This window comes from Hyla sarda, chromosome 2, assembly GCF_029499605.1.
Source record: "Hyla sarda isolate aHylSar1 chromosome 2, aHylSar1.hap1, whole genome shotgun sequence".
Lineage (NCBI taxonomy): Eukaryota > Metazoa > Chordata > Amphibia > Anura > Hylidae > Hyla > Hyla sarda.
In genome coordinates this window covers 451,133,313-451,158,814 of record NC_079190.1, presented here as the reverse complement: position 1 = coordinate 451,158,814, position 25,502 = coordinate 451,133,313, and positions in this window count along the sequence as shown.

The window sequence follows — 25,502 nt, the reverse complement described above, 5'->3', positions numbered from 1 at the left end:
ATCTTCTTCCTGCTTCTGGGGCCCGACAAGCAATAATTCATCTCAGCTAATCGCTGGCAGTAACGGCGTCCTGCCTTGGCCAGTGATTGACTGGGCTAACATATTGGGCCTTGTCCCTGCTCTTCTTAATAAAATCAGGGGCAAATGTTTTATATTTACCTCAGCATTACTGGCCAAGGTGGGACACCATTCCAGCCAACCATTAGCTGAGATGCATTATTGCCCCAGAAGCAGGAAGAAAATCCCAACGGAAGACAGGAGAGTGGTTCCAAAGGCACTGGGGGAGTGGTAGGAGGTAAGTCAAGATTTTTATTTTTTTCATTGGAGATGAAAAAAGATTTGTGCCACAGTATCCCTTTAACTGCTACTGAATCTTAACACTGAAGTCACACATTGAGAGACAAACTGCTGTTTCTGAATTTCTTGTAGGAACAGTAAAAATGTTTTCCAAGCACTTTCTATATAGAAATCATTATACTAATAGTTTTTCTTCAGTTTCTGCTGGCATCCTGTGGGTATAATGGTGTTAGCAGGACAGAATGAAACATTTGGAGCAATATGCCAATATGTGGCAGAACTGACAGTGTCTTATAGAACTGCATAGAACTATAACATTTTAAGCATTTAAACAATAGAAAATACAATATACTTGACACCTGTAGTGAATACCAACACAATTAATATGTTGATTTTAATATAACTAGTGTTCACAACTAGAGATGAGAAAACGTTTCAGAAGTTCAGTTGGGAAGATTCGACAAACTTTGGCAAAAATGTTTGGTTCCGACTGCACATGGCCAAAGCTAAACTTCACCAGAAGCCCCAAAACTTGCATATAACAATATCTAAAAACCCTGTATGACACTGTTAGGTCACCTAAGAATGTATCTAAGTACTTTTAATGAAAAAGTTATGGCAATGTCTATGGGCATGGGTAAAAGCATTGCAACATATTTCACTAGCAGATTTTTTACGCTTTTTCAAAAAAGAAATAATGGCTTAGAAATTCATGGCTTTGTCCAAGCTGAAGCACAGGCATGGACAAAGTCCAGTAAGGCTGGGTTCACATGTGTCCGGCATCCGGCATAGTTGTATGGCATGTGGCGTCCATTGTTTCTGGGCAACGGACTGGGGAACGCAGCAAGCTGTGTTCCCCTGTCCGGTGCCCCCCGGCATGTCCAACCATAATTGAGACAAAATTGAGATGCTGGATGATTGTGAACTGTCCCATTCAAATGAATGGGATCAGTTCTAGCATCAGCTTCCCTCCAGTGCACACCGGAAGGAAACTGTGCTGGACGACTGATATATGTGAACCCAGCCTTAGTGAGGTTGGGCTAGCACTGCTCTGTGTTCTCTCCTGTCTGATAGCACTCCTCTGTGATCTCTCCTGTCTGATAGTACTCCTCTGTTCTCTCTCCTGTCTGATAGCACTTCTCTGTGCTCTCTCCTGTCTGATAGCACTCCTCTGTGCTCTCCCTATCTGATAGTACTCCTCTGTGCTCTCTCCTGTCTGATAGCACTCCTCTGTGCTCTCTCCTGTCTGATAGGACTCCTCTGTGCTCTCCCTATCTGATAGTACTCCTCTGTGCTCTCTCCTGTCTGATAGCACTCCTCTGTGCTCTCTCCTGCCTAATAGGACTCCTCTGTGCTCTCCCTATCTGATAGTACTCCTCTGTGCTCTCTCCTGTCTGATAGCACTCCTCTGTGCTCTCTCCTGTCTGATAGGACTCCTCTGTGCTCTCCCTATATGATAGTACTCCTCTGTGCGCTCTCCTGTCTGATAGGAATCCTCTGTGCTCTATCCTGTCTGATAGAACTCCTCTGTGCTCTCTCCAATCTGATAGGACTACTTTGTGCTCTCTCCTGTCTGATAGCACTCCTCTGTGCTCTCTCCTGTCTGATAGGACTCCTTTGTGCTCTCTTCTGTCTGATAGGACTCATCTGTGCTCTTTCCTGTCTGATAGCACTCCTCTGTGCGCTCGCCTCTCTGATAGTAATCCTCTGTGATCTCTCCTGTCTGATAGCACTCCTCCGTGCTCTCTCCTATCTGATAGGGCTCCTCTGTGCTCTCTCCTGTCTGATAGTACTCCTCTGTTCTCTCTCCTGTCTGATAGGATTTCTCTGTGCTCTCTCCTTTCCTATCAGACACAGAGGAGTTCTGTCAGACAGGAGAGAGCACAGAGAAGTACTATCAGACAGGAGAGAGCACAGAGGAGTGCTAGTCCACTATTACTTACTGGACTTTGTCCACACCTGTGCTTCAGCTTGGACAGAGCCATGATTTTATAAGCCATGACTTCTATACAAAGGAAATAAAAATGTATTATGAAGTATATTAGAAAGGTTAATGTTTTGGCAACATGTACAACATATAAAAAGCTTTTGTATGCTCACAAGGCGGAATGTCTGTGAAATTTTGTATGAATATTCCACATGGACCTTCTGCTTTAATATAGTCCATTTGAATTGAATGAGATTCTTCTGCACTGTTCACAGTGGAATTTCAGCTGCTGAAATCCCGATTCTGGCATCCACAAAAACATGTATCTCAGTAATGCATTGTCATCTATGAGACAGCACATTTCCAAGCAGATTCTTCAAATGTGTGGAATGTTCACATGTGTTTTCTTTGCAGACATTCCACACAAATTATGCCATGTGAACATGGCCTCAGCTGCCCGGAAGTAAGTGATTTAAACCGTATAGGTTAGATTGGTATCAACGGTACTTGGGTTGGCTGAAATGCTAGTCCTTTGCAACTCCCTAAAAAAAATAAGTTAATGTTTACCTCCAAATTTCAGCTCCTCCTATTCTTCACATTAAGTATGGAGAGATGCAGTCCATGCTGGACTGTCAAGTAGGCAGGAGACTGTACTATAACCAGCAAGTTCTGTGCACTAGTCCAATTAGGGAAAGGCTTGTACACAAAACTTAAAAAAAAAAAACCTCATAGCGTACGATTCTCCTTCTTCACTGTAGAACACAAGGGGTAATAGTTATCAATAGCTATAGTATTAATGGAGTACTATCACCCCAAAGTCAACCCATGTAAATGTAATATATATATATATATATATATATATATATATATATATATATATATATTTGCCTTGGGTAGCTTAATATTTACCAAAATTTCTCTTTGATGGAATTCACATTTGGCACATCAGGGTGATTAAAAACCAGCAGACGTTTCACAGCATGGCAAGAAACAGGATTTGATTTATCTTCATGCTTTTCTTACCACTGACTGTGAGTCTTCTTGTAAAATTTTAATATTCTTGTTTCATATACGGCATTTGCTGCATAAGATATTAATCAAATATTAGGAAAAAAGAATCTATTGTTTCTCTATTAATTTTTGTAACATAAAAGGAATGAATGTTTTAATGTTTATATATTTTCTAATAAGGGATTTTCTAAAGGTAATTTAAAGTATTTATCATATGGTCAATTTTCTTCAATAGTCCATGTAAGAACAAATTATCTCGCAGGGCACAATATGTTCTTCCGTTGGGAGCGCTAAGAGAAAGCTTGGATTCTTATCAGGTAAGAACATAAACGTGTTCTTACTAGGGTGATTTTTTTTTCTTATGTTTTTTTCCCCATGCATTATTGTTTTGAAGGTGTTTTCCAGGACCTTCATACACTACTGGCCTCATCTTAAAATATGTTATCATTGTGTACTTAAAGAGGTACAGCCTTTAGGATCACAGGGCCATATGTGTAAAATATGGTTGTACCTGTTCTTAAAGGGGTATTCCAGGATTTTTTTTATTTGACTATACTGCAGGGGCTGTAAAGTTAGTGTAGTTCATGATATAGTGTCTGTACCTGACTCTGATGGCTGGTCTCAGATTCTTATGTGATCTTTGCTCTGGATGTTCATTTTTAACAGCAAATTACTCCTGTCCTATTCCCATAATGCAGTGCGACCAAGACACGTCCTCACTAGTCAGGTGATGACAGCGAGCCTGTTCTGCTTTAATAGGTGGAGCGATCAAAGGGAATTTGCAACAACTGGAGGCTCCCTGATAAGAAAGCACTGGTCTTTTGCATGAAATTTAGCTTGTTTGTTGTTTAATGGGTGGGTGGCTGATGTGTGGAAGGGAAAAAAGCTGAATTATGGGATTTGTAATAAAAGCTAAAACGCTATAAGGAAATATCCAGTTCACAAAGAGATAGCCACAGCTTTATGGTGATCTCACAACATAGCCATTTAACCCAAAGACAAGTGCAGATCCTTCCTAAGCATGTACATTACTGTCTGGCACGTAAGTGCTAAAATCACCTTATGGTGGATAACCCCTTAGGCTAGGTTCAAACTACCGAATCTCCGGGCAGAACATTTCCGCCCGGAGATTCCGAGTTCCGCCTGCACCGACTGAATTAGTCGGCGCTAGGACCGCGCGGACACTGCAGTCTCCTATAGACTGCTATGTGTTCCGCTCGGATTTCCACCTGAAGAAAGAGCAACCCCTTTCTTCAGGCGGAAATTTTCTAGCGGATTTTCAAAGCGGATTTTCCGCTTCACAAATTCCGAAGTGTGAATTTGTGAACGGAAAACCATTCACTACACTAGACATTTTAGCAAGCGGAATTTCTGACGGAAATGTTACGTCTGAATTTCTGTCGGAAATTCCGTAGTCTGAACCTAGCCTTAAAGTCACATTCAATCAAATAGTTTTCAGCTGCAGTTCAAAACCTAAAGACATGCTGTGCCCTCTTGATTTTGCCTGTCAGACGATTTTCAGTCCCAGCAGATGAAACATTAATGGCCTATAACAATATAAGCTGGTCCAAAGACAACAGAACTGAATTGAAGTCCCATACAATGACTACCGGTACTCAGATACCCCCAGTACTTCCAGTAGAGCCAAACTGTATAACAACCAGACAGCACAAGTACAAGTATATAAAAGCATGTATCAATGTAAACAGGTAACTAATAGAAAGAATAAGACCTCATCAAAGGATTACACAATACAACTAATAAATGGATGGGAAATAACATAAATGAATGATGAAGACAGCAGTCTGTAATTGAATAAGATGGATTATGAACAGGAACAAACTACAAAAAAATTGCCTTATCAGCTATCCCTGAATCTTTCCCTAGTTCTATATATGAATGCTGAGACCGAGATCTGACAACACTGACCCTCACTGTCCCTAAAAAAAAAAAAAAAAATTATGAAAACATTGATCTGCAAAATTGACACTAACACAAAACAACACATAGACATAAGAACTAAACCAAAAAACTAATTTGAGCACATACTGAATTAAGGAGCTAAAGCAACAAGATAAACTGTGATAAACAACAGATACAGATACAAAGATTACCCAAGAATAAGCCAGTAACAAATTAGAGTGGGGACAAAATGGGCTAGAACATAGTATTAAAGAAATACAAGGAATATTGGGTTTAAAAGCATATGTTATATTCCGCACCACTCTGCAATGAGCAGCGTAGTCAGTTGAGCCACCAGTTGTGCATAGCAATTGCTCAAAACTAATAGGTGTAAATAATATAGCAGGTTTATTCTTGCTAGTTTCATTACTCTCCTGCTATAGATAGGTTTAATTGATAGATAGAAAGATAGAAAGCCGAGGCCCCTAATTTCACCCCAAAAACCCAGGAAAAGTTATTGACTCAACTATAAGCCTAGGGTGGGAAATACATCATCCCCCCATGTCATCATCCCCCCCTGTCATCATCCAGAACCCAATCATTAACACCCCCATCATCATCATCCTGTCATCATCCCCCCCTTCATCATCACTGCCTGTCATCATCCCCCCCTTCATCATCACCACTTGTCATAATCACCCTGTCATCATCCCCCCCTTCATCATCACCCTGTCATCATCTTCCCTTCATCATCACCGCCTGTCATCATCCCCCCGGTCATCATCCAGACCACTGTCATCATACCCCCCTATATCCTCCCCGCCTGTCAATCCCTTCATCAGTGGTCTTCAACCTGCGGACCTCCAGATGTTGCAAAACTACAACTCCCAGCATACCCGGACAGCCATCGGCTGCTGGGAGTTGTATTTTTAAACACCTGCAGGTCCGCAGGTTGAAGACCACTGCAGCCTTCATCATCATCCAGACCCCCCCCCCCCCCCTTTAGTTTTCTGCTCACCTCCCCTTGGTGGGAAGGAAGAGTGATCTGGTCCGGGCCATCTATGCTGCAGGGACTGTCTGGTGGGGAGGGTTAGTCGTTCCGGGCTGTCCATCTTCACCGGGAGGCCCTCTTCTCCACTCCGGGCTCGGCCCCGGACTAGTGACGTTGCCTTGACGACGACGCACAGGGACGTTCATGTACGGACGACCCTGTGTGTCATCGTCAAGGCAACGTCACTAGTCCGGGGCCGGGCCCGGACAGAGAAGAGTGCCTTCCGGTGAAGTTGGACAGCCCTGAACAACAAACCCTCCCCACCGGACTGTCCCTGCAGCATAGATGGCCCGGACCAGCTCACCCTTCCTTCCCACCAAGGGGAGGTGAGTAGAAAACTAAAGGGGGGGGGGGTGTATGGATGATGACGAAGGCCGCAGTGGTCTTCAACCTGCGGACCTCCAGGTGTTTCAAAACTACAACTCCCAGCATGCCGATGGCTGTCCGGGCATGCTGGGAGTTGTAGTTTTGCAACATCTGGAGGTCCGCAGGTTGAAGACCACTGAGAAGGGATTGAAAGGTGGAGAGTTCACTCGAGTATAAGCCGAGGGGGGCGTTTTCAGCACGAAAAATTGTGCTGAAAAACTTGGCTTATACTCAAGTATATACGGTAGATAAATAGATAGATTGGTAGATAGATAGATAGATAGATAGATTGATAGATAGATAGCATTTAAATCATGCTATTCTCTCCTACTGTAGGGATAGCATACCCCTTTAGGAAGCACAATAACTTACCTCCAGCAATATGGGCAGTCAAAGATAAACCATATCATTCTATCATTTTTATTTCTGTAACAAACAATCCCCTGTTTTACATCAAGTTTTCTATCATTCTGAGGATTCTCGAATATGTTTTTGGTTTGACATATGCAAATGAAGTACCATGTCTTCCCCCAAATAATCCCCACTGTATGTCAGATTTCAGCAGATGAGAGGTAAAGCATGAACATTCCTCCAATCACTCTGTCTTCGGTTGAAGAACATTATGCATATTTTGCTGAAAATAGATAAATATTTACAACAGTTTTGCTTATTAGCACATGGAAATTGTTCCTATGTGGAATAAAGATACTAAGGGTATATGGCAATATCATTCAATAATGAGCACACATTTATAGGGATTTATCTGGTTGGTCATTATTTCCTATATACATATATATTCCTATAAATGTTTTTTGCTTTTTTCTTCTTCTTGTACAATTTGAATGTACAATATACTGCCAGATAAAAATTATTCGGAAAAAAAAAAAAATATATCTGTTATCCAGACATTATAAAAAGAGAGAAAATGGAATTCCTGTTTGTCAATTGGGTATAACTGGGAATAACAGCCCACTTACTCTCAATAACAGCAACTATTCTGTCAGTCTGATGAAAGTACTAGTTTTCTTTAAAAATACTTTCTGGTATTTTTATTTATTTATTTAACTATGTTTTAAATTGGTATCTGTATACTAAAGAAGGGACCACAAAGCAAATTATAAAATGGGGCCTTCATTATGATACTTGACCCTCCAACCCCGACCCTCTGCCAGCTGACCATGAAATCCCACTCCAAAAAAAAAATAATATATATATATATATATATATATATATATATATATATCCCCTAAAGGACACATGACGTACTGGAACGTCATGTGTCCACTCCTGATCTATAACGCGGGGCCACAGCGTGGCCCCGTGTCATAGCGGGTCGGGTCCGGCCTCTAACAACGGCCGGGACCCGTGGTTAATAGCGCGCGGCATTGATCGCTATAAACGCCGCGTCTAAAGTGAAACTGAAACCATGCCGGTTAGCTCAGTGGGCTGTTCGGGATAGCCGCGGCGAAATCACGGCATCCCGAACAGCTTACAGGACAGCAGGAGGGTCCCTACCTGCCTCCTCGCTGTCCGATCGCCGAATGACTGCTCAATGCCTGAGATCCATGCATGAGCAGTCAAGCGGCAGAATCATCGAATGATCAATGATAAAGATCAATGTGTGCAGTGTTATAGGTCCCTATGGGACCTATAACACTGCAAAAAAAAGTGAAAAAAAAAGTGAATAAATATCATTTAACCCCTTCCCTATTAAAAGTTTTAATCACCCCCCTTTTCCCATAAAAAAAACACAGTGTAAATAAAAATAAAAATAAACATATATGGTATTGCCGCGTGTGGAAATGTCCGAATTATAAAAATATATTGTTAATTAAACCGCTCAGTCAATGGCATGCGCGCAAAAAAATTCCAAAGTCCAAAATAGTGCATTTTTGGTCACTTTTTATATCATGAAAAAATGAATAAAAATAAGTCAATAAGTCCTATCAATGCAAAAATGGTACCGTTAAAAACTTCAGATCACGGTGCAAAAAATAAGCCCTCATACCGCCCCATACTCGGAAAAATAAAAAAGTTATAGGGGTCAGAAATGACCATTTTAAACGTATTAATTTTCCTGCATGAAGTTATGATTTTTTCCAGAAGTACAACAAAATCAAACCTATATAAGTAGGGTATCATTTTAACCGTATGGACCTACAGAATAAATATCAGGTGTAATTTTTACCAAAAAATGTACTACGTAGAGACGGAAGCCCCCAAAAGTTACAAAACAGCGTGTTTTTTTTTCAATTCTGTCGCACCATGATTTTTTTTTCTGTTTCACCGTTGATTTTTGGGCACAATGACTGACGTCATTACAAAGTAGAATTGGTGGCGCAAAAAATAAGCCATCATATGGATTTTTAGGTGCAAAATTGAAAGAGTTATGCTTTTTTAAAGGCAAGGAGCAAAAAACGAAAATGCAAAAACGATAAAAACCCCGGTCCTTAAGGGGATATATATATATATATATATATATATATATATATTTACCCCTTAAATGCTTCTACCACATTCTACTTCATACATGTATACACTTTACTTCTGAGGTCAGGTTTACAAAGCCGAAAAATCTGTGATCTGTTTTATTTTACGTTATCAAAAAAAATTAAAAAAATTGCCACAATTTTTTGTGGATGTTTTATAAATGTATACCGATCAAATTCAGTGTGCAAAAAACATTGCCGATTTGTCTGCTGTGTGAACTTGGCCTAATGCTGATTTTTTTTTTTTCAAAACAGCACAAAATGTGGATAGATATAATATTCCATGTACAATTTATAAATGGTTTGAATGGTATGCATTATACAAAACAGCACACCGTGTGGTTGGATATGGTATTGCATAAACAATCTATAAATTCAATCCTGATGGTGAAAATCATTTTAAGGACGCAATGCATTGTTTTCCTTCCTCCATTCAGTTACTACTGTATGGTATCTCTAAATCTACATGTAACATGTCATATATAGGATTGGATACCCATAAAAAGCATTTATCACATATTATTAATACAGCATATTTATTCATATTTTATAGTTCTTAGTTTGCTTTTCATTATTTCCAGTGCATTTAAAAAATCTAAAATTAGTTTTTAAAATATTATTATTTAACTCAATTAAACTGTATTGTTTATTCATCTGTACAGATATTGCACAGCATTAACATTAAACCAGAGACCACATCCTGCAGCCAGAAGTAATCATGGCATTATTGTTATTATTCAGTATATTTAAATATCTGCTGACAGGTTTCCCTTTTAGTTACCTGAAATATATCCATAGCATTGCATTATAATTATACCTGCAAAAAGGGAACATTATAATTTCCAAGGCGGTAATCTCTCTCTGGGAGTCTGGTAGCAAATATAAATTACTAAAGGGTAACTTTTCTTGCATTATTTAGAAATGTCACCGGTAGTCATATAAATAATACCTTTCTTACGTCTTGTTAGCGCTACATGTACTTCTAATAAATATCACACAAATGTGGAAGATAATGTGTAACCTATAGGCAGTATAATTCTGCTACATTCAAATATTACTAGCGTTGTTGTTGACATTTAATACTAGTATGTAGTAGTGTTGGGCGCGAATATTCGCATGTCAAATTTTTATCGCGAATATCGGAAATATTGTGAATATATTCGCTATATATTTGAAATTGGGAATATTTGCTTTTTTCCCACATATTTGCATATTCCTTCTATTCACTTGTGGGCCAATTAGAATGATGCAAATACACTTGTCAGAGGTTATCAACAACTTCACAAGCAACCAATAGTAAAATTGCCCACCCCCTCACTGTTTTCTTCCGCGAATATGCGAATATAACAAATACGCGAAATTCAAGAATATAGGATGAATATTCGTCTATATATTCACGAAATATCGCAAATTCGAATATACACAATGCTGCTCATCACTAGTATGTAGTATTTGCAAATTTTTGTGTCTGATATGTTGATAATTTAGGAAATTTTACAGCTTGTCAGTAGTGATGGTTTAGAACTTCTCCATCCAACAGTTGTTAGGGAAAACGCTTTTACAACTATGTCCTAAAATACCTTAAAGGGGAACTTTGCCCCTAGACATCTTATTAAAAGGATAGAGGATAAGATGTTTGATCGTGGGGGTCCGGCTGCTGGGCCCCTTTGTGATTTCTGGCTTGGCACCCTGGTGTTTTGAACATTTATGTTCAGAACGCCGGCGTAGGGCTTCCGTGTTCGTGCCATCATGCCACATTCCCTCCGTTCATTTCTATGGAAGGGGGTGTGAGGGATTCTGCTATCCTTTGGATAGGGGATAAGGTTTCTATGTGAGGAGTACCCCTTTAAAGTTGTTGTCCACCTTTGAACTTGCCTTATCGTAAGGGTTGCCTAATGCAAATCTGAATATAGGGTTGCCAACTGATGGAACCACCAATGATCAACTTTACAGTTTTATGGAAAAAAAATATTTGAATTTCCCTGCAATGTTATAATTTTACAGGTATAAGGGATTATTGCAAGCTAGAAAAGTTAAAAGTAATTTTTTTTTACTTTTTTGCTGTGCCCCCCCCCAAAAAAAAAACAAAAAAAAACATACTACATGACAAAAGGACACTACAGTGATATATGCCAAGCACATAGGTACCTAAGGATTAATTTAGTGTTTACTTTTACTCTAAAATAGATACAATAAACCATCTTTATGCAGCTGACCCGGCAAACAATGAGGGTAAAGAGCTATACGAATTGGTTCATCCAATGTACCGGGTGAGAAGGAACTTTAAGTAGTCTTCTGCCCATCTCCAGTTTTGTGTTTTGCTGACTGTTGTAAAGCCACAGGCTTAGCAAGACAAAATGTATTTATTTATTTACACTTAGTACAGAGAAGATGACAAAATTAAAGATCATCTATCATGATCAAGATATATGTGTATATATATATATATATATATATATATATATATATATGTATATAAGTTTTACAATATGAGATGAATGGAGCTCTGTCCAAACAATTAAGGGTTTACACTTACAATTGCACATGCACGAGAATCCGGATAGAATTTTTTCCCAAAAAATTTCAGACAACTATGTTTATTATGTTTAAATGCACTTTTTGAGCCTTGATAGGGAAGCCTGACATAACTCGAAAAGAGCCAACATTGCAAAATAGCCTAAATTAGCACCAAAGAAACTCTAACCCCAATTGATGGTGTTAAGTCAGGTAAAAGTGTTCCAGGCTGGGTTCACATATATTTGCCGATCTGGCTCAGTAAACTGGCCACAACTGATGTGACATCTGATGGAATCAGTTGTCTACGGTTGTGTGCCCAATTACAGGCTGGACAAAACAACGCTGCAAGACACATTCCTCTGTCTGGCGATCTGTTATCCCAACTGATGTGCCAGATAAATCGGAACAGTCCCTTTTCCTCACTTTAACCATAATTTTCCTCCAGGGCTTTGCTATTGCACATTCTACCAGTGTGGTAAATCTGATACATTTCCAGACTGTAAATATTAGGGTGCATTAGTAAATTTGTCCCATTGTTTTACACATTGAAATGTATACAGGGAGACTTATTGTGCTGTCTTATAGGAAGAGTCTAGTTGTTGCCCATAGCAACCAACCAAAGCTCAGCTTTCATTTTAACAGAGTAATATGAAAAATAAAATTTGAGCTGTGATTGGTTAATATGAGCAACAAAAACAGGCAGTAAGGCAGCATGATAACCCCCCCCCCCCCATTGTTTTTAAGGGGTACTCTTAAATTGATATGAAATGAGTAACATTGTGATAAAGTCTTTTAAACCAATATATGCAAGAGTACAGTTTTTTTTTACTAGCTTTTTATATACAGTTTGCAGCATTTTTACCTTATTTCAGCTACTTAAAGGGGTACTCCGCCCCTAGACATCTTATCCCCAATCCAAAGGATAGGGGATAAGATGTCAGATCGTCGGGGTCCCGCCGCTGGGGACCCCCGTAATATAGCAAGCAGCACCCACCTGTAACTGCTTCCGGAAGCGCTGGAGGCTCTCAGGCTAATTCCTCCTGACCACGGGGGCGGAAGATCGTGACTTCATGACTCCGCCCCCATGTGACATCATGCCCCACCCCCTCAATGCAAGTCTATGGGAGGGGGCGTGACGGCCGTCACGCCCCCTCCCATAGACTTGCATTGAGGGGGTGGGAAGTCACACGGGGGCGGGGTCGTGATGTCACGATTTTCCATCCCCGTGGTCGGGAGGAATTAGCCTGAGAGCCTCCAGCACTTCCGGAAGCAGTTACAGGTGGGTGCTGCTTGCTATATTGCGGGGGTCCCCAACGGCGGGACCCCGGCGATGTCTAGGGGCGGAGTACCCCTTTAATTCAAATTAGCTAGTTTGTGATCCAGGAAAAAAAAATTATTGGATCCCAAAATATGATCTATTACCATCCACAGAAGACTTTAATATTCTATAGTAGCAAATAAAAGTAATCGCTTTTCATGTAGAACAACTTGAAGTAAAAGCATAGGAACATTGAACATCTTAATAAATGTTGATTGACATTAATAGTAGACAAACTGATGTGAATTGCCCCGAGTGAAATGAGCTACCGAAATAATTAACTTTTTAAATATTGACATACTACAGCCGTGTAAATTGACTTTTTTTTAAATATATATATGAACATATCATGTCTTTGGCTATTCGGTTCCCAGAGCTTAGGCATTTGTTTCATTTTTAACGTCAGTGATGGTAGAACTAAATATACCGTAAATTAGTGTAACCTGTAATTATGGAGCATTCTGTGACTAGCAGCGCCCTTTTTTTTCTTGCATAACAATTCTTTGCATGATATATTGTAATTATCTTACACAAAGGCTGTAACTCAAATCATTCTGCAAAGATAAAGCCTTCAAATTGTCCTTGTTTATTTTTTATCTAACTATACCCACATATCATTTTATATTACATCTTTACAGGGATCAGAATTTAGATTTTTACTTACTTTACAGAAGTGGTCCCAAACTGTGGCCCTCCAGATGTTGCAAAACTTCAACTCCCAGCATTCCATGGACAGCCATTGGCTGCTGCAGATTTTCCTACCCATTGAAGTCAATAAGGAGCCAAATCAGCTGCAGAAAAAATGCTGAACAATATGGCACGTGTGACAGTACCCTTAATGAGATCACTCATAAATTAATCTAAGTGAGCTCTTGTGCTCCCCCTAGAAGTGACTGCAGGAATACAATGCTTTTTATCATCTCCTGGGAGCTAAAACTGTTTTATTTTTCTGTTGACATCGCTTTTTAAAGGCTTGTTTTTTTTGCGAGACATGTTATATCCTTTTTTAATAAAAAAAAAAAAAAATGCTAATTTCTATGCAGTTTGGATTTAGTGCCAATAATTATTGGCCCAAACAATTGAAGTGATAGTCAAATATTTATATATTTTAAATATATTTTATATATTTATATATTTTTTTTCTGTACCTTAAAACATGTTGATTAGTGGCGCATTATCATTTTCCTATACCTCCCCCCCCCCCCCCACATTAAATGTATGGGCTTCCCGATCCTGTACCTTGAGAAACAAAGCGAACAGTATTATATGCCTCACTGCTCACATGTAGTGAGTTAGAGACGATGCATACAGTACTGTGTGCATCGCTGCTTACTATGTGTCCCGGTGAATGTAGTGAGTTTCATCACCATTCATGTGCATGGGCTTTTTTATAACCCCTTTGTGACAATGGGTAAATGTTACTGTTGTAGGGCCTTGGTTGTGTAGTGTAGTTGGGGTGTTGCTTCGGTATATGAGGGGTTAATTTAACCCCTGTCACTTGTGACGCCAGGGTGGGGGTTAATACGCTGAGGTGAATCTTCGGCCTATCGCCACCCTTCCCAGAAACGATGGTGCGTGCTTAAATGAATGAAGGTCCACAATAGGGATGAACTTGAACTTGTATAAACTTTACTGAGGTACTTGCGGTACATCCAATTAACAGCAACAGCCTTAGCAATACAGTCTCTATACAGCACGGCAGTGATTGACAGATGCTGCGCACCATTAGCTTATCCAAAGGACTAATAGAATTTAGGGGTCTGTTTAGGTCCAGTGATCTTGCAGACTTAACACGAGGAAAGAGAGCGATTAATGGCCACTGCTCCCTTATATGGGCAGGGGCAGGGCCGTTTTGGATTTGTCCATGTCAGCTGTCACTCACCGTTACAATGCATGGTGGGTGATCACCTGACTTCCTCCAAAGGTCCTTGAACCATAAAACCATTGAGTTTTGGAACGCATCACGTGACCCGCAGGTCCTGTGACACTACAACAAGGTAAGTACACTTTATTTACATATTTACACATTGAATTTGAATAATTTTAACTATTACAGGGGTGACAAGGGGCTAACTATTGATGAGGACCCCACCGGTAGCTAGGGACTCTGACTTTGGGGACCTCACCACAAGGTAACGGATGCAATCCGGTACCGGGACACCACATTACCAAGTAAAAAGATTTTAGGTCCTTTTGGAAAAAATTGATCTCTGACTTCTGTAATTATATATTAACCCCTTAAGGACTCAGCCCATTTTGGCCTTAAGGACAATTTTTCCTCCTCGCCTTCTAAAAATCATAACTCTTTTATATTTTCATCACCAGACTAGTATGAGGGCCTGTTTTTTGCATGACCAGTTGTCCTTTTTAATGACATCACTCATTATATCATAAAATGTATGGCGCAACCAAAAAACGTTTTTGTGGGGAAATTAAAAAGAAAAACGCAATTTTGCTAATTTTGGAAGGTTTCGTTTTCACGCCATACAATTTACGGTTTAAAATGACTTGTGTTCTTTATTCTGAGGGTCAATATGATTAAAATGATACCCATTATTACATACTTTTATATTATTGTTGTGCTTAAAAAAATCACAAACTTTTTAACCAAATTAGTACGTTTATAATCCCTTTATTTTGATGACCTATAACTTTTTTATTTTTCCGTATAAGCGGCGGTATGATCTGTACTTTTTTTGATACCACATTTGCATATAAAAAACTTTTAATAAATATATTTTTTTTTTAATAAAATGTATTCAAAAAGTAGCAATTTTGGACTTTTTTTTTCCGTTCACGCCGTTCACCGTACGGGATCATTAACATTTTATTTTAATAGTTCGGACATTTACGCACGCGGCAATACCAAATATGTCTATTAAATTTATTTTTTACGCTTTTTGGGGGTAAAATAGGAAAAAACGGACGTTTTACTTTTTTATTGGGGGAGGGGATTTTTCACTTTTTTTTTTACTTTTACTTTTACATTTTTTTACATTTTTTCACACTTGAATAGTCCCCATAGGGGACTATTCATAGCAATACCATGATTGCTAATTCTGATCTATGTATAGGACATAGAACAGATCACTGTTATCTGTCATCTTCTGCTCTGGTCTGCTCGATCTCAGACCAGAGCAGAAGACACCGGGAGCCGGAAGGAGGAAGGTGAGGGGACCTCCGTGCGGCGTTCTGAATGATCGGATCCCCGCAGCAGCGCTGCGGGTGATCCGATCATTCATTGAAATCGCGTACTGCCGCAGATGCCGGGATCTGTATTGATCCCGGCATCTGAGGGGTTAATGCCGGACGCCTGCGAGATCGCGGGCGTCGGCCATTGCCGGCGGGACCCTGGCTGCGATCAGCATCCGGGATCAGCCGCGCATGACACGGGCATCGCTCCGATGCCCGCGGTTATGCACAGGACGTAAATGTACGTCCTGGTGCGTTAAGTACCACCGCACCAGGACATACATTTACGTCCTGCGTCCTTAAGGGGTTAAAAAATAAATATGCATTAAACTAGAAACAAAATAATAGCTATACTTTAACAGAGCCCCAATGAACACAGTAGAGTTTTGGGTTGCTAAGTAATTCAGATTCCTCTGCCGGCATCCCATTCCTTTTGTTTCTGTAAGACAAATGGCGATGAGCTTCCATGAATACATTTTGTGTTTCTCAGCTTCCTAGATAAATGTAAAACTATTTATTTTCGATCTGCAGGAGACTTTATGCCTCTTTGCAAAAGTTTTCTTTCTTATCAAGGCCGGTCAGTGAGTTTGTGAAATTGCCCTTAAGAACATTTCTATAACTTTCAATTGTGTTGTGTGATTTAAAAAAAAACAACAAAAAAAAACAAGCAAATAAGATAAAATAACAAAATACAATACAGGTTTAGCAATTCCCTGATGCAATAAAATGTAAAATATTGTAATAATAGAGTAAGGATGCTCAGTAATAGAGCGTTTTTTGAGCTGTAAATAGAGATTGTTGCTGTGTGACTTTGTGTCCAGACGTGTGATTAGCCGTGAATAAGTGATTTACATTATTTATGTAATGCAAGAGATATTGCACTTACCAAATGTGGGAGAATTACCTGGATACCACTGTAGGAATATTTGATGTTAAGCATAAATACACAAATTTATCCACCCAATATTATGCTATAAAGAGAAGAAGAAAAATGAAGAAGAAGAAAAAAAAAAACACATAAAAATTGTTCTGCTCCTAGAATCTGTTTCAAGAGCTGGTAAATCAGACACCTCTTAAATACATTCAGCACAATGATTTTTGAACATTTCTCTGCTGAGCTCATTTTAAGCATTGAAAGCCGGGTAGGAAATTGCAGCAAATCTCCTGTTTCCAAAAGAACTGAAATGACAAGCAAATATTACCGGAGAACTAAATCATAAAATGCAAGGTTAAAATATGCATCTGGGAAGAAAGAGAAGGTTTTATTGGAAGACCACAGTGGTAAAGTGGAAGGTTATAGGCAAAATATTTATTCATTTATTTATGATTTAACCCCTTAACGATGCAGGACGTAAATGTGCATCCTGGTGCAGTGGTACTTAACACACCAGGACGTACATTTACTTCCTGTACATGACCACGAGCCTCGGAGCAATGCTCGGATAATACGCAGGAAGTTCCCAGCTGATGATAGCAGCCAGGGACCCGCCGGTGATGGCCACCATCCACGATCACGTGGATGTCTGCCATTAACCCCTCAGATGCTGTGATCAATACAGATCACGGCATCTGCGGGAGTGGAGTCTGCGGGAGTGGAGCGTTGCTGCGGCGATCCGATCATCTGTAATGGCGAATGGAGGTCCCCTCACCTGCCTTCGTCTGTCTAGTGGCATCTTCTGCTCTGGTCTGAGATCGAGCAGAACAGAACAGCAGAAGATAGCTGCTAACACTGATCAGTGCTATGCCCTATGCATTACACTGAACAGTATTAGCAATCACATGATTGCTATAAATAGTCCCCTATGGGGACTATTAAAGTGTAAAAACAAAAGTAAAAAGAAAATGTGAAAAATCCCCTTCCCCAATAAAAATGTAAATTGTCCCTTTTCCTCATTTTACCCCCAAAAGTGTAAAAATGTTTTTCTTATAAACAAATTTGGTATCGCCGCGTGCATAAATATCCGAACTATTAAAATATAAGGTTAATTATGTCGTACAGTGAACAGTGTGAACGTAAAAATAAAAAAATCCAAAATTGATGCTTTTTTTAATAACATTTTATTCCAAAAAATTTGATAAAAAATTTATTAAAACTTTTATATATGCAAATGTGGTATCAAAAGAAAGTACAGATCATGGCTCAAAAAATGAGCCCTCATACCGCTGCTTATACAGAAAAATGAAAAAAGTTATAGGTCAGCAAAATAGAGGAATTTTAAACACACTAATTTGGTTAAAAAGTTAGCGATTTTTTTTAAGCGGTACAATAATAGAAAAGCATGTAATCATGGGTATCATTTTAATTGTATTGACCCACAGAATAAAGAAAACATGTCTATTTTGCCGTTAAGTGTACAGCATGAAAACAAAACCTTCCAAAATTAGCAAAATTGCAGTTTTCTTATCAATTTCCCCACACAATTTTTTTTTGGTCGTGCCATACATTTCATAATAAAATAAGTGATGTCATTACAAAGGACAACTGGTCACACAAAAAACAAGCCCTCACACTAGTCTGTGGATGGAAATATAAAAGAGTAATGATTTTTAGAAGGCAAGGAGGAAAAAACGAAAACAAAGAAAAAATTTTTCCTTAATGGGGTACTCCGGTGGAAAACATTTTTTTAAATGAACTGGTGCCAGAAATCCAAACAGATTTGTAAATTACTTCTATTAAAAAATCTTAATCCTTTCAGTTCTTTTTAGCAACTGTATGCTACAGAGGAAATTCTTTACTTTTTGAATTTCTTTTTTGTGTTGTCCACAGTGCTCTCTGCTGACACCTCTGTCTGTGTCAGGAACTGTCCAGAGTAGGGGAAAATCCCCATAGCAAACATATGCTGCTTTGGACAATTCCTGACACGGACAGAGGTGTCAGCAGAGAGCTGAGAGCAGCAGAGAGCACTGTGGACAAGACAAAAAAGAAATTCAAAAAGTAAAGAATTTCCTCTGTAGCATACAGCTGCTAAAAAGTACTAAAACGATTAATATTGTTTATAGAAGTAATTTAGAAGAAGAAGTAAGTTTATCAGGTTCTCTAAGGTTTGACATTTTACAAAGCAAGGAAAATACAGTATTATTATTTTCATCAAAACTACCAGAAAGCTTAGAAGAAACCCAAACTGAACCCCTATACAGAGAGTGTAATGCATTCTATAACATATAGAAGAGACAGATAGAATGTCCAAGAAAATGAAAGAGAAATATTGAAAGACGAAACCTCTTGTCTCCTTAATAACAAACAAACAGATACAGTTTGATTCCCTGCAGTTATCTTTCATCTGCCATGGTAAAGTGTTAAAGGGTTCCAGACAGCTTGTACAATAAAACCATAGAAGCAAAATCACCCTGCAAAGCCTGATCTGCCTGTGCAAGACGTCTTCTAGTACCCAGCAAAATAAAACAAGTGTTTAGAAAAATATAGCTGAGACAAGTTGACCTGACTATACACAAAATGCAGCCAGGAAGTGACTGTTTTGTTGAGGGTACGTTCACACGAGCGGATTTCCGTAGCATATTTCGCTGCGATCCGCTGGTGAAGGCCCGCTCTATTGTCTGTACCTGCTCCTAGCGGCAACACGCCGCTACGAGCAGACACACTGTATTGTGCGAGTCGCAGTATACTCGCACATCATGGGAGCTCTCTGCCTACCTCAGAGCAGGGAGAGTGTCCGCTATGTGCGAGTATGCCGTGCACATTGCTGCAGTTTGTCTGCTTGTCGCTGCGTATTGCCGCTATGAACAGGCACATGTAAAGACAGCAAAGCTGCTTTCCCAAGGGTCTTTGTGTTTTACATGCAACCCACTGTATATCTGGGAAGCCTGAAAACAAGCAGGCACCAAAGGGCTCTGAAGGTCAATGCATAGACTGGGCTCCAAAGAGAGGTGGAACATTTGTGTTAATTTACTAGACTAAAAATAGATGTTTGAGTTTTCAGTTTAGTAAAAAAAACATTTTATTCTATATAATTCACATTTTCCAAATTCACTCCTAAACATCTGCCATATTGAAAAAAATTATTTATAGCATTTCAAATTCTAATTATTTTACATACCTTACAATCTATAAATTAAAGCATACCTCTCATATTCCACATAAAAAGTTAAATGTTACTTAGTACCTAATCCTGATCATGTACATATAGGCCTGTATTTATCATTGTAGGTGTAAGTGAAGCATTTTTCTACACCTTTTTTGTGTGCTGATAATGTGTAGGAGCACCAAATGTATTAAATGGTCGCAGAGAATTTGATACATTTTGTGCAGGACCCATTTTCTGAAATTTCCCTCTTCACATACACCAAAAAGCTAAGCTAAGTCTGGGCTGGTCTAGTTTTAGAGACTTTTCAGTGGTTTTGCACCTTTTTTGCACCTTTTCACAAAAAGGTGCAGTTCATAAAACCCTTCCACATCATGTGAATTGCCAAAATCAGTGGATTGCAACTCAAAATCAGCAGAAATGTGTAAACCAAAAGGTGCCAAAAAGGCGCAAATAAACCCTGCTTGCACCTTTTTTTGCGCCTTTTGTAGACACAAAAAACAGTCTAAAGACAATGATAAATGTTAGCCATAATGTTTATGTGTCTAGCACCTATACTTCTCTCACAAATACTTTATATCTACAGCTTACTTGCTTGCTTGTCATTCTGTGCTTTGAAGGGGGCGTGTCCTCACTCTGCATGACTCTGCCTAAGTGCTGGGTCTCTTATTCCACTCACTGTAGGCTGCTCTGTAACCCCCTCCTTCCTGCTGCAGTCTGATAGCACAGGAGTGAGCACAGAGCAGTGATAGTCCCACTCTCACTTGTTGGACTTTTTTCAGTTACATTTTTATTAAAGGGACATAACATTTTCCTAGAAAGCATATTATAAAGATTAAAATCATACCAAAATGCACAACATTCAAAAAATATTTTGAATCTAACAGTGAACATTTAAGCGGGGCCTTATAGGAATCGTAGAGCAACATTTATAAAGCCTGATGTTGGTAGGAGTGAAAAGATCAGGAATACAATAAACAGAGGCAAACTATGCAAGGGAAACTGTTGCCAAATACTATTTTTGAGAAGAGGACCTGATGTACTTCTAAGACGCTGCTGGAGTAGTGATAGCCATAACCATCAAACTAAGAGCAGATATTTCTTCTCCTACCTAAATGTTCTCCAAAGGAGATATGACCCTTATGAAAGGATATGAGGACAGGCCTGTATTTTGTATCAGTATTTGCAAGCCAAAATTAATTAAAATACTGACAAAAATATAGTAAAGTAAATGTGTTCTAATGGCAAAGAAAATTCATCATAAGATTCACACATACCTGATATATTATTATTATTATTATTATTATTATTATTATTTTTTTTTTTTTTTTTTTTTTTTTTTTTTAAATGGAGGTAGGAAAAAAATAGGTACAAAAAATATATATATATACTGTATATTCACTAAAATAAAGCATACAGATCAACTTAAAAATACAGAGCAACATAAAATACACACAGTAGAATAAAATACATGTAAAAACCATCCTGTAAAGTGCACAGTCACTGAATCTTCAAGAAAATATAGGTGCATAGAACCACTTGGTTAGGATACATAAGCTAATACCAGTTTATCTATCCAGCTCACAGAGTCAAGTGGCTCTGAGTGCAGAGACTTCCGCATTGACATGGCACATGGCACAAACTTTGTATTCGGCTTACAACCTTTAGAATGGGCCTTAGACCTAAGTGTTCTCCTCCATATACTTTCAGAGGGCTTTTGGCTTTCCATGAACTGTGTAATTGAGACCCGCAACCTCTCTTTGGTTTCCTTGTGCCACTGTTTAGATGTTATGACCATATGAGGCACTTTTTGGCTCCTTTTTAAATTTTTATCCTGATGCTGTAGAGTGAGCATAGTGAACACACAACTAAAGCTATTATGCTATGTTTTCTGAATTAATAGAAAAAACTAAATATCAATTAGAATTCTCCAAAGAGCATGTGCAAGTAGAAGTAACTACTGAGTTTTCTAAAGTGATTCTTCATGGTGAGTAATGTTTTTGCATTAGTAATTCTTCGAACTGGATATGAATGACACCAGAAAGGGTGGCATTTCTCCGACTCAAGCTGCTTTTTATGATTGTTTGAATTGTGAATTGCTGTAATTAACCCAAGAAAGTGTAAGGTGAAATATTAAAATAATTAAACCAGTGGGTTTATTTCTAATTTTCTGCCTAATTATAACTCAATCTAAAAAGTTTATGATGATTGTACATTACAGGGCAATTGCCTTCCACTGACAAGGATAATCTTTTACTAATTTCTACAGATGTGACTTTGCTTAAAATATTTTGAGACAGATTAATTATTAATATCATTTGAGATGTGTGGTACAGTAGCGTCAGGAGCCGCTGCTGATTCTGATGGACCAAAAGTTTACAGTAATGTAGGCTGTATTAGATTACAGGGTATTGACACATGGCCAGACTAGTCATCATTATTACACATCTAAAGTGAAAAAAATATATATATATATTTTACCTATCTAATGCAGCAAAGACACAATTAAAAGGTCTGAAATGTCATGATTTACCAGAGAAAGCGTATCAAAAGGGTTATCCTGCTTTAAACATTGATGGCCAACAATGTTAAAGCAGTGGGGGTCTGACTCCCAGCACCTTTGCTTAGTAGCTGTTTGAAGGGGCCGCAGCACTTGTATGCCTCAGTGCCTTGCACCGCCTGTAAAAATGCAAAAATCTAAAGATAAATATAGGTTAATATTGAAGAGGCTGTGCTGCAGTCCCATCAGACAGAAGAAGTGCTGGGAGTCACAACTTGGAGGATACAGCCTAGATAAACCCTTGAAAAATAGATAAAAGATAGATATGAGAGAAAGATAGATAAATAGATAGAAAGATGGATAGATAGATAATAGATAGATAGATAAATGTGAGATAGATAAATAGATATGAGATAGATAGATAAAAAGATAGACAGATAGAAAAAATACAGGACAAGCAGCCCAACCCAAAAGCATCAAAAATGCATGAAGTATGTGGGAGCAGGCAACCAGTTGGGTCCGGTGTATGACCCCAATCCAGATACAGCAAAAACAAGACTCCAAGGTAGAAAAAATAAAGTGACTTTTATTCCTTTAGCATATAGAGTGCAATGTTTCTGCTGCCCATGCAGCCTTTTTCAAGCATGCTTGAAAAAAGGCTGCATGGGCAGCTGAAACATTACACTGTATTTGCTAATGGAATAAAAGTCACTTTATTTGTTCTACCTTGGAGTGCTGCGACCATCTTGTTTTTGTTGTAGATAGATAGATAGATAAATAAAAAGATAGATAGATATGAGATAGGTAAATAGATAGATATGAGATAGATAGATAGATAGATAGATAGATAGATTGATAGATAGATAGATAGATAGATAGATAGATAAAAATATAGATAGATATGAGATAGATAGATATGAGATAGATGTGAGATACATACTGGGGTGTAACTATAGGCGTGCAGAGATATTGGATAGGCCAATTTTTACAGCCTAGATAAACCCTAGAAAAATAGATTTAAGACAGATAGATACTGGGATCTAACTATAGGTGTGCAGAAGAAGCAATCCCACTGTGGCTCTGTGGCTGAAAGGGCCCCAAAGCACCTTTGCGCCAAAAGAAGAAAGTATTATAAATTATGCATTGTAGACATGGGGCCCTGTTACAGATTTTGCATTGGAGCTCACAAGCTACAAGTTACGACTCTGGATAGATAGATAATTAGAGATAGATAGATATGGCAAAATAGATGCAGCACACCATCAGTTTGAATCACTGTGAAAGATTTATTCCATGATGTATCACAGACAACGTTTCACCAGCCTCACGCTGGCTTTCTCGAGTCCTATTACTATTTTGCCATATGTAATTTCTGAACCGAGAGACCGAGGTTTCAGAACCTGCACCCATTCGTATTATTATTTTATTACTTGATGTGCTGCTTCTATTTGGATGATAGATAGATAGACAGATAGATAGATAGATAGAGTCTACTTTGTGACTGTATCTACCAGTAGGTTCCTGCTCTCAGTCCCATGACTAAGACTGGTTTCGCACACAGTATTGTGGACACATTTTTGCAACCATTCTCACAGTTCTAGTCATCAGAAGTGCAATGAGACATCCATAATGCACTCATGTGAAACTGGCCTAACAGGAATTAAAGGGGTTATCCAGGAAAAAACTTTTTTTTTATATACCAACTGGCTCCAGAAAGTTAAACAAATTTGTAAATTACTTCTATTAAAAAATCTAAATCCTTTCAGTACTTATAAGCTTCTGAAGTTTAGGTTGTTCTTTTCTGTCTAAGTAATCTCTGATGACACATGTCTCGGGAACCGCCCAGTGTAGAAGAGGTTTGCTATGGGAATTTGCTTCTAAACTGGACGTTTCCCGAGACACGTGTCATCAGAGATTACTTAGACAGAAAAGAACAACCTTAATTTCAGAAGCTCATAAGTACTGAAAGGATTAAGATTTTTTAATAGAAGTAATTTACAAATCTGTTTAACTTTATGGAACCAGTTGATATATATAAAAAAAAAGTTTTTTTCCTGGAATACCCCTTTAAAGTGGTAGAAATCAGTCTACAATGTGCTGCAAATGCATTTCCTCTATACTTTTCATTTTTGACAAGTAAAGGTTTTCTTTAAATTTGTGATATTTAAGACTTTCTGTAAAAAGGGTTGTGTAGGATTAGTAAACAAAAAAAGTGATTGATTTCCTTTTCAGAAACAGTGCCCCTCATGTCCATGGGTTGTATAAGGTGTTGTAGTTCTTCCCCATTCAAGGGATTGCTGCAACACCTGAAATACCCCAATAGGGGCACTGTTTCTGGAAAAGGAAAGCACAACTTTTATTTTAACATTTATTCTAACCTTTAACTGTATGAATCTATTTTTATTAACATTGCATTCACATTGCTTTGTATTGATTTACCCCATCTCTATTTAATCACAAAAACAACAAAAAATATTTAATAATTTTTGCTTTTCGTATAGTGTAGCCCATGATGTGTCAAAATCTGAAAGTCACATTACAGCTTAAAAAAAAATCCATACTTCCTCATTTTTATCATGCTCCAACAGCAAATTCGCCAATTGTATCTTTAGTTCTCTTAAACTTTAAATGCTATTGCCGTCCTATGATCTCTGGATTAGCAAACATCAAATGCGTATTCACTTAAGACCGGACTTTGTTTGAGCAAGTTACATATCTACTCCCTTGTTCAGATTATCAAAACGGCTTATCTTCATCTGGCAGAGCTCTGTCCATGGCGCATTTAACATTTTCTTATGGAGATTAACACAATGTTTTCAAATAAAACCTTTGTTAGTCTTCCATGCAGGTAGGATGTGAGCACTTACATGGCATTTCTTCCATTGCTCACAT